This window comes from Electrona antarctica (assembly GCF_951216825.1).
Source record: "Electrona antarctica genome assembly, chromosome: 4".
In the NCBI taxonomy this organism is placed as follows: domain Eukaryota; kingdom Metazoa; phylum Chordata; class Actinopteri; order Myctophiformes; family Myctophidae; genus Electrona; species Electrona antarctica.
In genome coordinates, this window is record NC_136809.1 from 18,906,396 (window position 1) to 18,918,977 (window position 12,582).

The 12,582-nt window shown below is 45.7% G+C and overlaps 1 protein-coding gene across 1 annotated transcript in view; it reads left to right on the forward strand.

Moving 5' to 3' along the window:
• Positions 1–12,582, forward strand: part of stx8 (syntaxin 8) — an 81,662-nt gene that overhangs the window by 66,935 nt on the left and 2,145 nt on the right. The gene's annotated exons all lie outside the window — the stretch shown is intronic.

Below are 12,582 nucleotides of genomic sequence, written 5' to 3' on the forward strand. Positions count from 1 at the left end.
TTGATTGATTGATTGAAGAATTTATTAACAGTTTGCAGAATTACAGTACATTTCAAGCACAAACTCAATACAAAGGCTGTTAACTGTGAGTGGACGACCCAATTAAGCATTACACTTGTTTCCAACAGGGTCCACCATGTTCAAATCATCAAAACATTTAGAGACGTACAAATAGACACTTCTATAGACAGAACAGGAATTCATCAAAAAAGAATTCATCAAAAAGGAGGTAAAAAGGGAAAAGAAATATATACAGTGATGGGAAAAAAGGGGGGGGCGGGGGGGGGGGATTCAGATTTTACGGGGGCCAGTTTCGAATTGCAGCCATCCGTAGGTGCCCTTTGAGAGCGGTTTTGAAGGAGTCAAGGGATTCGCATGTCTTAATGACAGTTGGTAGGGCGTTCCACATTTTGGTGGCATAGGAGCGAAAAGAATTTAGTCCCTTGTTTGTGCCGAATCTGGGTTGTACATGGTTCGTTGCACTCCCTCTGGTGTTGTGGGTGTGGACTTCGTTAACATTAAGGAAGTATCTAGACAGGTACATGGGTATCTTGGTGGTGTATCGAATCTTGTGGACCAGACCCATTGCAAGATGCTGTACTCTGTCGTCGACCCTAAGCCATTCCAGCCTGTCGAAGTGGGCAGGGGTGAGGTGGGTTCGGGGGGCTAGATCAAGTAGGAGCCTGACCAGTTTGTTTTGGGAAGTCTGGAGCCTGGTTTTAAGGGCCTTTGAGGTGCTGTGGTACCAGGAGGTGCATGCATAGTCAAAGAAACCCTGTACAAGGGCTCCTGTTAAGGTCTTCAAGGTGTTTTTGTTGACCAGTGAGGAGATCCTGTAGAGGAATCTTGTTCTATGGTTGACTTTTTTGATTACGTTGGTGGCCATTTTATCACCGGAAAGATTAGCCTCCAGGATGGAACCTAGGTAGGTAATTTCATCTTTACGTGTGATAACATTGTCACCCACTCTAACCAAGAAGCCATTTGCCTTGCTGAGATTACTAATAGAGCCAAAGAGAATGGATTCAGTTTTTCCCAGGTGTAAAGATAGTTTGTTATCAGCGAGCCAGGTGCAGATTCTACCGAGTTCAGAGCTGAGGGCATTTTCAACCTGCAGTTTGTCCCTGTCCGAGACCAGCAGTGCTGAGTCATCTGCGAACAGGAACAAGTTGCAGTCACAGGCTGAAGTCATGTCGTTTACATATATTAGGAACAGTAGAGGCCCTAGTATGCTTCCTTGTGGAACGCCACAGCTCACTGGGAGGGGGGGGGACAGTGTTCCGTTCACTTCCACCATCTGTTCTCTCCCCTCCAGGTAGGATTGCATCCAGCTCACTGATGTGCTATCGAAACCAATTGCTTTTAGCTTGTTAACCAGTATGGAGTGGTTCACGGTGTCAAAAGCCTTTTGGAGGTCCAGCATGACCATGCCGCAGTATTTGCCAGCGTCCACCTCTTGTTTGATGTGGTCGCTCAAATAGAGGAGGCATGTGTCAGTGGAGTGGGATGTTCTGAAGCCAGATTGGAACTCGTACAATAATTTATTAGTGGCAAGATACTTTTCAACCTGTTCATAGACTATTTTTTCCATCACTTTCGAGATGGAACTAAGAATAGAAATAGGGCGGTAGTTGCCGGGGTCTAATTTACTCCCTTTCTTGTGCAAGGGGGTTACTTTGGCCAGTTTGAAATCTTGGGGGACCTGTCCCTGTTTGATGGAGAGGTTTACTATGTGGGTGATGATTGGAGCTATAGAGATGGCTGAGTCTCTGAGAAATTTGGAGGGAATGTTGTCATGGCCTGTGGCCTTGTGGGGTTGGAGGGCACTCAGTTTCTTAATTACCTCATCAGTTGTTACCATAACTAGTTTAAAATCGTCTTTACAAACACCTAGGTTTTTGTAGAAGGTTGTAATGTGCTCTACACCAAAGAGCCCAGAGTGGGAGGGCAGTTTGTTAACCAGAGTTGTTGATATGTTTGTAAAGAAGATATTCAAGTAGTTGGCCACATCAAGGTTGTCAGTGATGAGAGTGTTGTCAGATTTGATGTTTATGTTCGAAAATCTGGTTTTTAGTTTCTGACCATAGCTTAGTTGATTGTTTAGTAGCTTCCAGAGCTCATGAGGATTGTTTTTGTTTTCCTCAGCTTTATCATTAATGAAGTTACTTTTAGCTGATTTGGTCATGGCAGTTACACTGTTTCGTAGTTTGATTCGTTGTGTATTTAGGTTGTTCAAACGAGCTTGGCGAACACTGTCGAAGCGCTTGGCTAGCTTTGACTTGCATTTTAGAACTTCAGAGCATTTTTTGTCTCTGGCTTTCATTGCAGCCAGTATGTCCGAATTCATCCATGGTTCCGAGCGGGTTTTGCCCCTGGTGGTTCTCAAAGGAGCCATGTTGTTCAGTACTGATGTAAATTTGGTTTTGAAGCCAAGCCAAGCTTCTTCGACATGTGTGCTTTTAAGCTCATCGGACCAATCCAGACTCTCCAATACTTGGTTAAAGACCTCACTAGAGTAGGTTTTGAGGTCCCTTGATATGACTGTTTTGTGGCAGCCGGTCTTAAGTTTTTGTATTTTGCGGGTACAGAATATCATAAAATGATCACTAAGCCCACATACAATAACCCCTTTCTTGGAGATTCTGGATTTGTCCGAGGACAGAATGAGATCAATGACAGTTTGAGTAGAATCACACACTCTAGTGGGTTGGGTAATTAGCTGACTGACACTATGTAGATCACAGAACTTACTGAATGACTTAAACACAGGTGCTTCCTTTCGTTGCATGTCTGTATTGTAGTCGCCAATCAGGATTTTCTCTACACATTCCTCCTCAGCTAAGCACCCCTCAAGTATATCATAGAACCCATGTTGGTCAGGCGGTCTGTAGACGGTGCCCACTAATACTGATTTAGCTTTTTTGAAAATTAATTCAACCCACACAGTTTCAATTTCATCATGCTGTAAGTCAGTACGAGTAACATATTCAGTGTCTTTGTGAATATACATACACACGCCACCACCATGCCTGTTTCTGTCGTTTCTGATCAAAGAATAGTTCTCTATTTCAACTTCTGGGTCTTTGGTTGACTCATCAAGTTTGGTTTCAGAGAAGCTAATGATGTTCGCCTTACCGCATTGAAACATATGCCTGATTTCAGCCATTTTGGGTCCAAGGCTGTTGACATTCAGGTGAAAGATATGAAGTCCGTTGGCTCTGACTATGGTGCTTATCTCCTCCAAGGCGAAGTAGGGGAGCGGAGGGCCATTGTTGATGTCTGTAGAAGCCGCGGGTTGCCGTGGGGGGAGGGTGGGGGGTGCGTGGGGGTCGTCGTGGGGTGGCGGGAGTGGGGGCTCTGGTGGGGCCGATTGAGCCATGGTGTCGACCGGAGAAACAGCAGAAATAGCAGGTAAAGTATCACGGTGTCCGTCTCCAGCCTCGTTGTCCCCCTTGGTTGGATGTGGAGACTCTTCACGCCTGTAGATGGTGGTGTTGTCCGTGTCTTTTGCCTCGACTGCCGCCGATGTAAGATCTGCGTTGGGTCCCCAAGACGGCTCCGTGCCCGTACCTTGAGTTGGCTGTGTGGCCGTGACCGTCTCATGCGTTGTCCTTGCGATGGATCCCCAAGGCGGCTCCGTGCCCGTATCTTGAGTTGGCTGTGTGGCCGTGACCGTCTCATGCGTTGTCCTTGCGATGGATCCCCAAGGCGGCTCCGTGCCCGTATCTTGAGTTGGCTGTGTGGCCGCGACCGTCTCCTTTGTTGTCCTTGCGTCCGTGATCATCAGGCAAGTTTGTTTCTTCGCCTGAAGTCTAGTGATTACAGGACCAGGATTGGGTTGGATGTCTCCTGCCATTAACAAGAATATACAACAGAACAGGCGTCTGTCGATCTTGCCAAGTAGGGGTTTGTTTCTTTTGGCCGGATTGCAGGTTAACAGTGCGTGGATTCCAGCCGCGCCGTGTCCGAGATGTTTACCGGTCGATCCATTGTTGTTGTTGCCGAGGAGATAGAACGTGCTGTGTTCTTCGTTGTTTACGCTGGTGTTGTTCTCGTAATCACTTTTCCTCATATCCACGTGATGGTAGAACCAGGGTGAATTGGAGTAGAAATCCATAATCCACAGGAGTATGAAAAGAAAATGAGCGAGAAAATGCGCTTTTTTGTCAACATTCTGTGACTTGGCGCAGGAGCGAGACGAAACACGTCTGTCCATCTCAACGACCGGATGCCTGCCTACCTTCGAGTTTTCCACCCGCCAGATACGATATGTGTGCTCATGAATGAATGGTTGCCTTCATGTAAAACTGTGAGTGTTAATTCACCAAAGTTTGTACTAGTCTCGAGTTTTTCTGTGTTTTTTTTTATGATGATGATGATGATGATGATGAGGAGGAGGAGGAGGAGGAGGAGGAGGTGTGAACCACAGAATCCCTCATGCTCACACCAGTGGAGTTGAGATGTTCACAGAGAGGTACAGTCACCCTACGCCCTCGCCATTACCCAAGATCCTCTCCTCCTCGGCCGCGTTGAACTGCTGATTGGTCTGTTCCAAAAAAACAAGACCCATGCTCTTCTCTCTCAATATAGGGCAGGCCACACGTTTTTGACTTGAGAACTACTTTTAAAATGACCAGCTCAGCAAGATCTACCCACCGAAAACATTATTATGCCATCGCTGAACATAGCAAAACGTTTACCTGAGGGGGCTTTGATTCTGGAATAGCAGTGCTGACATCGTATCTTATATTAAATTTTCAGTTCAGGTCACAAAGTCATAGACCATGATGAAGGTCAAACCTCCGTTCCCCACTGTGCTTTCTGGTCCTCATACGTCACTGGCTTACCCTTTGCATTGATCCAGTCCTATTGGTAGGAGTTTATATAACTTTGACATTTTGTACACAACACATTGCATTATGGGTTTGAGCTCACACGCCCCTTTTTTATGTCAATCAAGTCTCCTTAATATACAAGTGGCAGATGCCAAAAAGAGTTTAAAAAAAAATATATATATATAGTAAATGTATTTTAATTATATAATATTTTTTGGGGCATATCATGTGGTCTACCTGCACAGCCTTTGTGATGTACTGGTTGATGGTGATCTACATTTTGGGGGCACTCCTGCAATAGGGCATTTACCGAGGGAGACAAATGGCTTCCGTGGGAGAGGCAGGGATGGTTACTGTAGGTTACGGTCCGCTGTGTAAAATGTGGGAGCGTTAGGTTGTTCCTGGCGGGGGGGGGGGGGGGGGGGGGGGGTTGTTGTGTTTACAGAGTGCAGGGCCTGGTGGCATTGCTGTGGAGACGGCCACATTGTTTCTCTAGGCAACCGACCACGCTAACAGCCCGCTCCGACCGCGACCGGCGGCAGGGATGGAGGTCAGAAAGTCAGATTTGTCTCATTCCATCGGACCTGTCCCCATGGTGCCACGCAGTGCAGAGCGCACGCTTTGTTTGAAGATCCCAGAGACGCACATTGTGCCTGGACCAGGAGTCACTTTTCTGTTTGTGTCCTTTCTACAGTTCGTCCCCGTCCCCCCAACCTCAGCCCTTCCTTTTTACCCCTTTGCAAGGCCAAAGAATGTTCATGTCATCTACGTGTGTGTGTGTGTGTGTGTGTGTGTGTGTGTGTGTGTGTGTGTGTGTGTGTGTGTGTGTGTGTGTGTGTGTGTGTGTGTGTGTGTGTGTGTGTGTGTGTGTGTGTGTGTGTGTGTGTGTGTGTGTGTGTGTGTGTGTGTGTGTTATTGGGCTAGTTCTCAGGGGAGCACCTGGAGATGTAGCTTGGAGCACACGGCGGGAGGAGAGGGGGTTCTCTACTCTACCACAACGTTACTTTAGCCAGCATGAGATTGTGTCATGAACTCTGCAGCCACACTGAGGCGCTCCAACACACATAATATGAACTACTCACCTGCCGGTTCCATGTTTAACGTAATTCCAAAGTTTGTACATTGTTTAGATGCATGGTTTTCATATCGTAAATATGAATATGAACTTTGACAAAGTTTATTCCACGTGGGTTCTTAATTGTTTACTTGGGTAAAGCTCTGGACGGCTTGTCATCGCAGCTTGGCTACAACTGAAACAGACTTCCTCTGACTTCCTCTTCAAAATAAGAGCTTCTTGTAATTATTAGTCAACATTAGTATTATTTCACGTTAGATAGACATTTGTAGTATGTGACACCAGAGCTCGTAAATGCGCACTTGCGCACCAGCTATGTGCACCCATGTGCATGTGCATTTATACGTGTGTGTCATGGGTGCACGCATATGAGTGTGTGTCTGGTTCTTGGTGAGTGGAAAATTCCCCTTTACTACTTCATGCTCAATTCAATTTCCCCTCTTCCCAGAACACCCCCCCCCCCCCCGCCCCCCTGCACACACACACACCCCACCACACACACACACACCCCACCAAACACACCCCCGAGTCTTGCCATTTGTTTGCCACTCGGGCCTTCCGTCAAAGACAGACAGAATTGAAAGTACAACATGCCACAAATCTTTTAGAGGGCTTTTCTCTGTCTCTGAGTTTGCCGTGTGTTTAGGATTCTTGAAAGCTTCAGAGCTCTGTTTGTTTTTGAAACCGCCGCTCATCCAAAGCCACTGCTCAGTGTTATGTCTCTGCCAGGTCCTTGAAAAGACGGGAACGGCTGACTTTGACAGTTCGGGGGCATACCTCGCATACCTGTCGGTAGCCCCCTCTCGTTGAGGAGTATCTGCATTTCTTTTTTACACTGCAGATATTGTACTAACAATCTTAAAACTAAGTCATAACTTAGTCATAACTAAGACCTATAACATATAATTTGGAGATCGAAAAATCATGCATTGTGATGCCATCAAGGCCTGCCTAAATACGTTTCAGTCAACTAAATCAACTCTAGTGTTAGCTGACTAAAATCTTATGATATGACACTAAAACATTTCAGATTACTAAAATATATAACTAAATGGAATTTTATTCAAAAGACTGACTAAAACTAAATAAAAATTTGCTGTCAAAATCAACGTGTGTGCGTGCATATATCAGATCTACCATTGCAGAGCTGAAAGCTTGATGGGTGCAAGCTGAGCTATGCTAGGGGTCACCTCCCCTGAAGCAAAAAAAGGGCCCACATATTGCAAGGCCACGGTTGTCTTTGCACGCGTGCGTCACTGCCGTCAGTAGCTCGGTGAAACATCCGCGGTGTTGTTGAACCCAACAGTCTCCATTTCTCCGCTTCACCGCGTGTCGCACGGAAATTGCAGATCTACAACTAACAACGCATCACGGTGTGAGTTTGTAGGTCTGCTATTGTCAGAACAGGAATGCAAGAGTAGTACCAGTGTAGGATTCAGGAAACTTCTGAAATTACTTTGATAATAGTAGATTTTTGGCAGGTGCCTGAAACTACATTTGCACGCACCACTACTGACCGTAAAGACGACCGTAATGGCTGACTCTGCCTCTAAGCCAATGGGAGACTTACCCATAAAACCCATAGTCGCTGCATAGAACGCCGGAACGCGGAGTGAGTGGCAACAGAAGCTAATAATATCTAACTGGAGCTCTAAGAAAGCCATAACAAAACACAGTGAGTGAACCAACGAAAGAATGTCGGAAACAAACAAACGTGCGCTACAAGAGCTTGTTGCACCTCGCAGTTATGACATTCTTGTTTTTAATTTTACAGTGAAAAATGTGTATCAAGATTAAATATTTTGTTTTAACAAAACAACTGTTTCTTTGTCTATACTAATGCTTGAATAACTGGATTATCATGGTCATATGTCATACAGCATTTACAACAACTTTAGCTCGTTTATATGGAGTTAATAATCTCCATCGCTAACGCTGCAGTCTATATTATGTGTAGATTCAAGTTAGTTTTCAGGTTATATATACTGTATTAACCTTGCTAATAGCATTTTAAGTTTTTAAGCTAACCTCTTGACCAAAACTAGACAGATCACACCTTCGCTGAAACCCAGTAAGTCCCATTCGCAGTCATTTCCACCTCCATTAGCTTGTATAAGTGGGAATTGAGGAGTGGAGCAGGCTTTGAGAGCTAGGTAGGATTAGAGTGGAAGATTATCTTGGAGTACCGAGGGGTCTTTTTGGAGTGTGGTGTGAGTTTCCCAGGGCTTAAGCGCCTCATCGGGGGCACATCGGGGGCCTTGCGGCCCTTACTTCTCAACCAGTCTAATCCTCAGGGTTTGCAGAGGAACAGCAACCCCTGTGAATCCTGCAGGTGGTTCGCATCTCAAGTAGGCTTGCACTGTTTGGACTAGACATCTAAAGGGGAGAGGGGGCAGTAGGGGAACATGTAGGCTAACTTCATTGTACCAAGAAAAGAATTGTGTCAAGGAAATGCAAATTTTTGCTCTTTAGAAAGGGCTTTCTTTTTAAAGGGCTTTGCATCTCTTGTGAATGATGGTTTAAGTCACTCTTGTCTTTCCTAGGCTTACTCTGTTGTGAACTTGTGATTGATCTCACACTTTTTATGTTTGTAATTCTAAGTTAACTGTGTAATTAAATTGGGAATTGACCTTTTATTTTATGATTAATGGATACCTGATGAAGGTCGTTTAGACCGAATCGTTGTCACTCTGAATAAACTGCTGCTCTATGCCTCAGATTTCAAGTTTGAAATTTATAAAAGGATGTAACTGGAATCAAACTATTAATGACAACTATGGACTATATGTGGCCTACATTGTATGCCTGATTCGACACATTAATTGCAACTGTAGGTCGCAGTTTACTATGAAAACCTGCAAAACCTACGAAAAGTCACGCTCCATATATGGCCAATACAGAATTAATTCCATATGTTGGTCTGACCTCATCAAACCCTGTAGACTCAAGACACTGCCCCCGCTGCCAGCCTTAGATCTCCATATATTGAGATTAAGAACCTCTTAACTCCATTGGACCCTCAAACTGTCTGCTAAGGCAGCTAACTCCGCCACCTCTCCCCCTCTCATGCAAGTAATTGACAATATATAAAGACACAATACCATCTTGAGGCAGTATTGCATCATTTTAAAAACTAAGATTTTCTTCATTTCCTGAAAAAAATATATCTTTTAATTTCCTGAAGACATGAACATTTTGGAGTTAGGTGGTTTCTTCCCGACAGCAGAGATATTTATATTTCAGTCGGCCCGTTCTGAAATGGTGACCGCCACTCTAACTCGCTTAACATAAAACCCTGCGCCTCCTGCCTTCCCACTGGGGTCACCCCAAGCCTTTTGTGAACCAAAAAGGTCCCTGAACCATGAGCAGAGAGGGCACGACGGGCCGGGACGGGGGGGCGGAGGGTCGGAGGGACGGAGGGTGTCTGCAGGCACCCAAAACCCAGCCGCCCTCCCGCCGCCTACCACCACCACCCACACCAATTAGTCCTCTTCTCCGTGATTCATCTTCCTGATGTGTCAGAAGGAACACTCTTCCTGGGTGGTCAGTCTGGACGGGATGGGTGACACCGCTGAACCTTCTCAGCATCATCAGTGACACGTACGCCAGAGCCCCTCCCCTTGTCTGTTTTTTGGGGCGAGCAAACGCCATGACTGTCATTAATCTTCTGAGAGGTCAGGATAGTTACTGAGCTGGACGCTGATGGTCCGAAGAGAAGGTCTGGGGGGGTGGGGGGGTCGTCTCAGATGTGGTTCTGACTGGCTGTGCAGTGGCGGAAAGCAATTAAGTACATTTACTTAAGTGCGATTTTGAGGTATATGAGTAATTTCAATTTCCGTGCGTCCGTGCGTGCGTGCGTGCGTGCGTGCGTGCGTGCGTGCGTGCGTGCGTGCGCGCAAAACGGCGCAGTCCCTTTTGTGTTACTGACTGATTTCACTGTCGGATTTGTCCGCTGACAGATATGGGACCGTTCATTCTCAGCGCAATCTGTGATGACGACTCTAATCTAATGGATCGTCCGCTCTGAGTCGCTTCGACGTCTTCGACACCCTGAACGTACTTAATTTCCATGAGTTTATGTGTGTGTGAGTGTTGTGTATATTTGCTTTAGCGCGAGGTGTTTAAAGAGCCATCAGGAGGGCCGTTGGAGGGAAGTTGTTTCTTCTTGACGTTTATATTGGACTCACATGTGCAAGCCATCAAGACGGGACGACGTTCAGCCCTGAACCGCTGATAACTCCTTACTACCCAGTGGTGGTGTTACTTAAGTAAAAGTATCAATACTGCAATGTAGAAATACTTATAATTAGTAAAATGTAGTTCTGCTGTATCTCTTCTCCACTAGTCCCTCCCTAACATTTGAGGCTAGCAAAATGTTAGGGTTATGATGATATTTGAATATTCTAACCACACATGGGGTCTATTAGAGTAATGTTTACTCCATAGACAAATACAAAACAGAAAAAGTAGGGGCGCCCGCTGGCCTAGTGGTCCAGACTCCAGACGCATGCCACATAGGCTCTGGCCTGACAGCGTGTCGCGTGTTCAAGTCCCATTCATGACGACCTTTGCTGCATGTCTCTCCATGTCTCTCTCTCCCTCTTTCCTGTCATTCTTCACTTGTATATATCAATTAAGGCAGAAACAAAATCTTAAAAAAATCGGAAAAAGTAAAGAAAAATGAAATCACGGCACTCCATCTTTAAAATCACATCACCGCTGGCATAGCTGTCACTCTTGCCCCCCTCAACAAAACAAAACCAACGAGAGACAAAGGAGACAGCTGTGGACGTCGTGGCACAACGACGAGTTAACGAGGTCCTCAGGACATCTGGATCCTCTACAGCCATCTCCCCTGGCAGCGGACCCCAGCATCAGCGTTACATTTCATAAAGCCCTTACCACCCCCACCACTAAGCAATTAGTTCAGCATGACTTATATCTCGCCCCGTCTGTCTGCCGGGGGAATGGCGGCCCAATTACGCTCACGGAACGAGAACGCCAGAGGAGAGAGAGAGAGAGAGCCAAAGAATGAGAGCAATGTAAACCCGACGTGAGAGAGGAGGGCGGGGGGTTGGGGGTGGACGGGTGGTGGGGGGGGGGGGGGGGGGTAGATACCAGTTTGAGTTAGTCGAAGGCGACTTCAGTCTCGTCGGAGATGCCGTTGTTTGAAATCTTCACTCCGGAGTCATGGAGGGGAGGTTGAGGAGGGTAGGGGGCTGAAGGAAAGTTTTCCATGTCTTGATAGCGTGTGCATGCCGTGGTTTGTGGGATCAGGCCACCGGGTGGGCCTTGGGTATGCACTGTACTCTACTGTACTGTACTGTACGTACGGAAGGGAGTGAATTCCACACGTCAGATGTATTTGATGTATAGCAGTGGTTTTCAACCAGTGGTCCGGGGACCACCGGGGGTCCTTGAGGGGGTTCCAGGTGGTCCCCAGCTAAATGTTGGAGAGTTGGAAATTTACCTTTATAGATTACGGGTCCATTTGGATAACCCCTCCCCCATTATCATACAACAACAGCTGTGGGCGCTGCATCAGTTCAGGTGGATGGTGCTAAGGTGACAACCAGGTATACTTAAAGGACAACTTTAGTTTTGTTCAACCAAGGTTCATGTTTTAGGTTGTTATTAGATAACTGGTGGGTGTGGCCACATAAAAACATCATTTGAAAACTGTCTGTACACTTTTGAAAAAATATCTTCCTAGTATAATCAAAGTACCTGAGGGGGGATCATGGCACTCCATCTTTAAACATGTTTTGAAATGATAATAATTATTAAAAACAAAATGTAGGAAACAAAAAAATAAAGGGACCCATAAAAATGTGTCCGCGATCCACGAATGTCTCCCGACCCAGTGTTTGGGAAACAGTTAGAAGACTGACAGAATTTGTAATAACTTAAGCCGTAACCTTCGACTGCAGAGTTTATCATCGTGGCCACAACAGTTCTCTTGAAATTCTGTACGATACATTGAAACTGTAAAGTTGTAAACTGAGATCATAAAATTCCTAGCAGACCTTTTATATCTTTTTTTTCCTCCTTCTTCTCCCCTTTACAAAAATGACAATTCCATCTGCGGTGGATTAAACCCAGATTTCCAGGGGGTAAAGATAGAGGGTAGGTGTGGGGGGCTAATAAAATGTCTAATATTTTCAGCCCCTCCCCCCTGGGGTATAAAGCGTTTGTGATGAAGTGTGAGCTTGCCTTTGTAGGTTTTCTCCGCTTCCATAGCATCGGTGAAAAACAATGATTATCCTTACTCGGGGCGGAATCAGAAACACATGCTTATATCGCACTGTGCAATCTATATCAATAAGGTTTGTGTGTGTGGCTGTCAAGTGCATGTAACTTGCATTAACCCATTTTCGGCGGGAACCCCTTTTGGTGTTAGCATTATGTTATGCTTTAGCTATTGAAAAATAGCAGATCTACAAGCTCATAGCGCGCCACTGAGTGGTGCGCTACGAGCGGCGCGCTACGAGCTTGTAGGTCTGCTATTTTTGAAAAATCGAAGAACGACTGACATAGAAACAGCTTTTTCAGAAAACTGTCAGGATGTAGAAGACTTTTTTAGAATCTGATCTCAGGTCAAAAGGGGTTAAGTCATCAGGGGTAAAGAATGGAAATGTGATGTGAGGGTATAAGCACCGCTTGGGCCCAGAA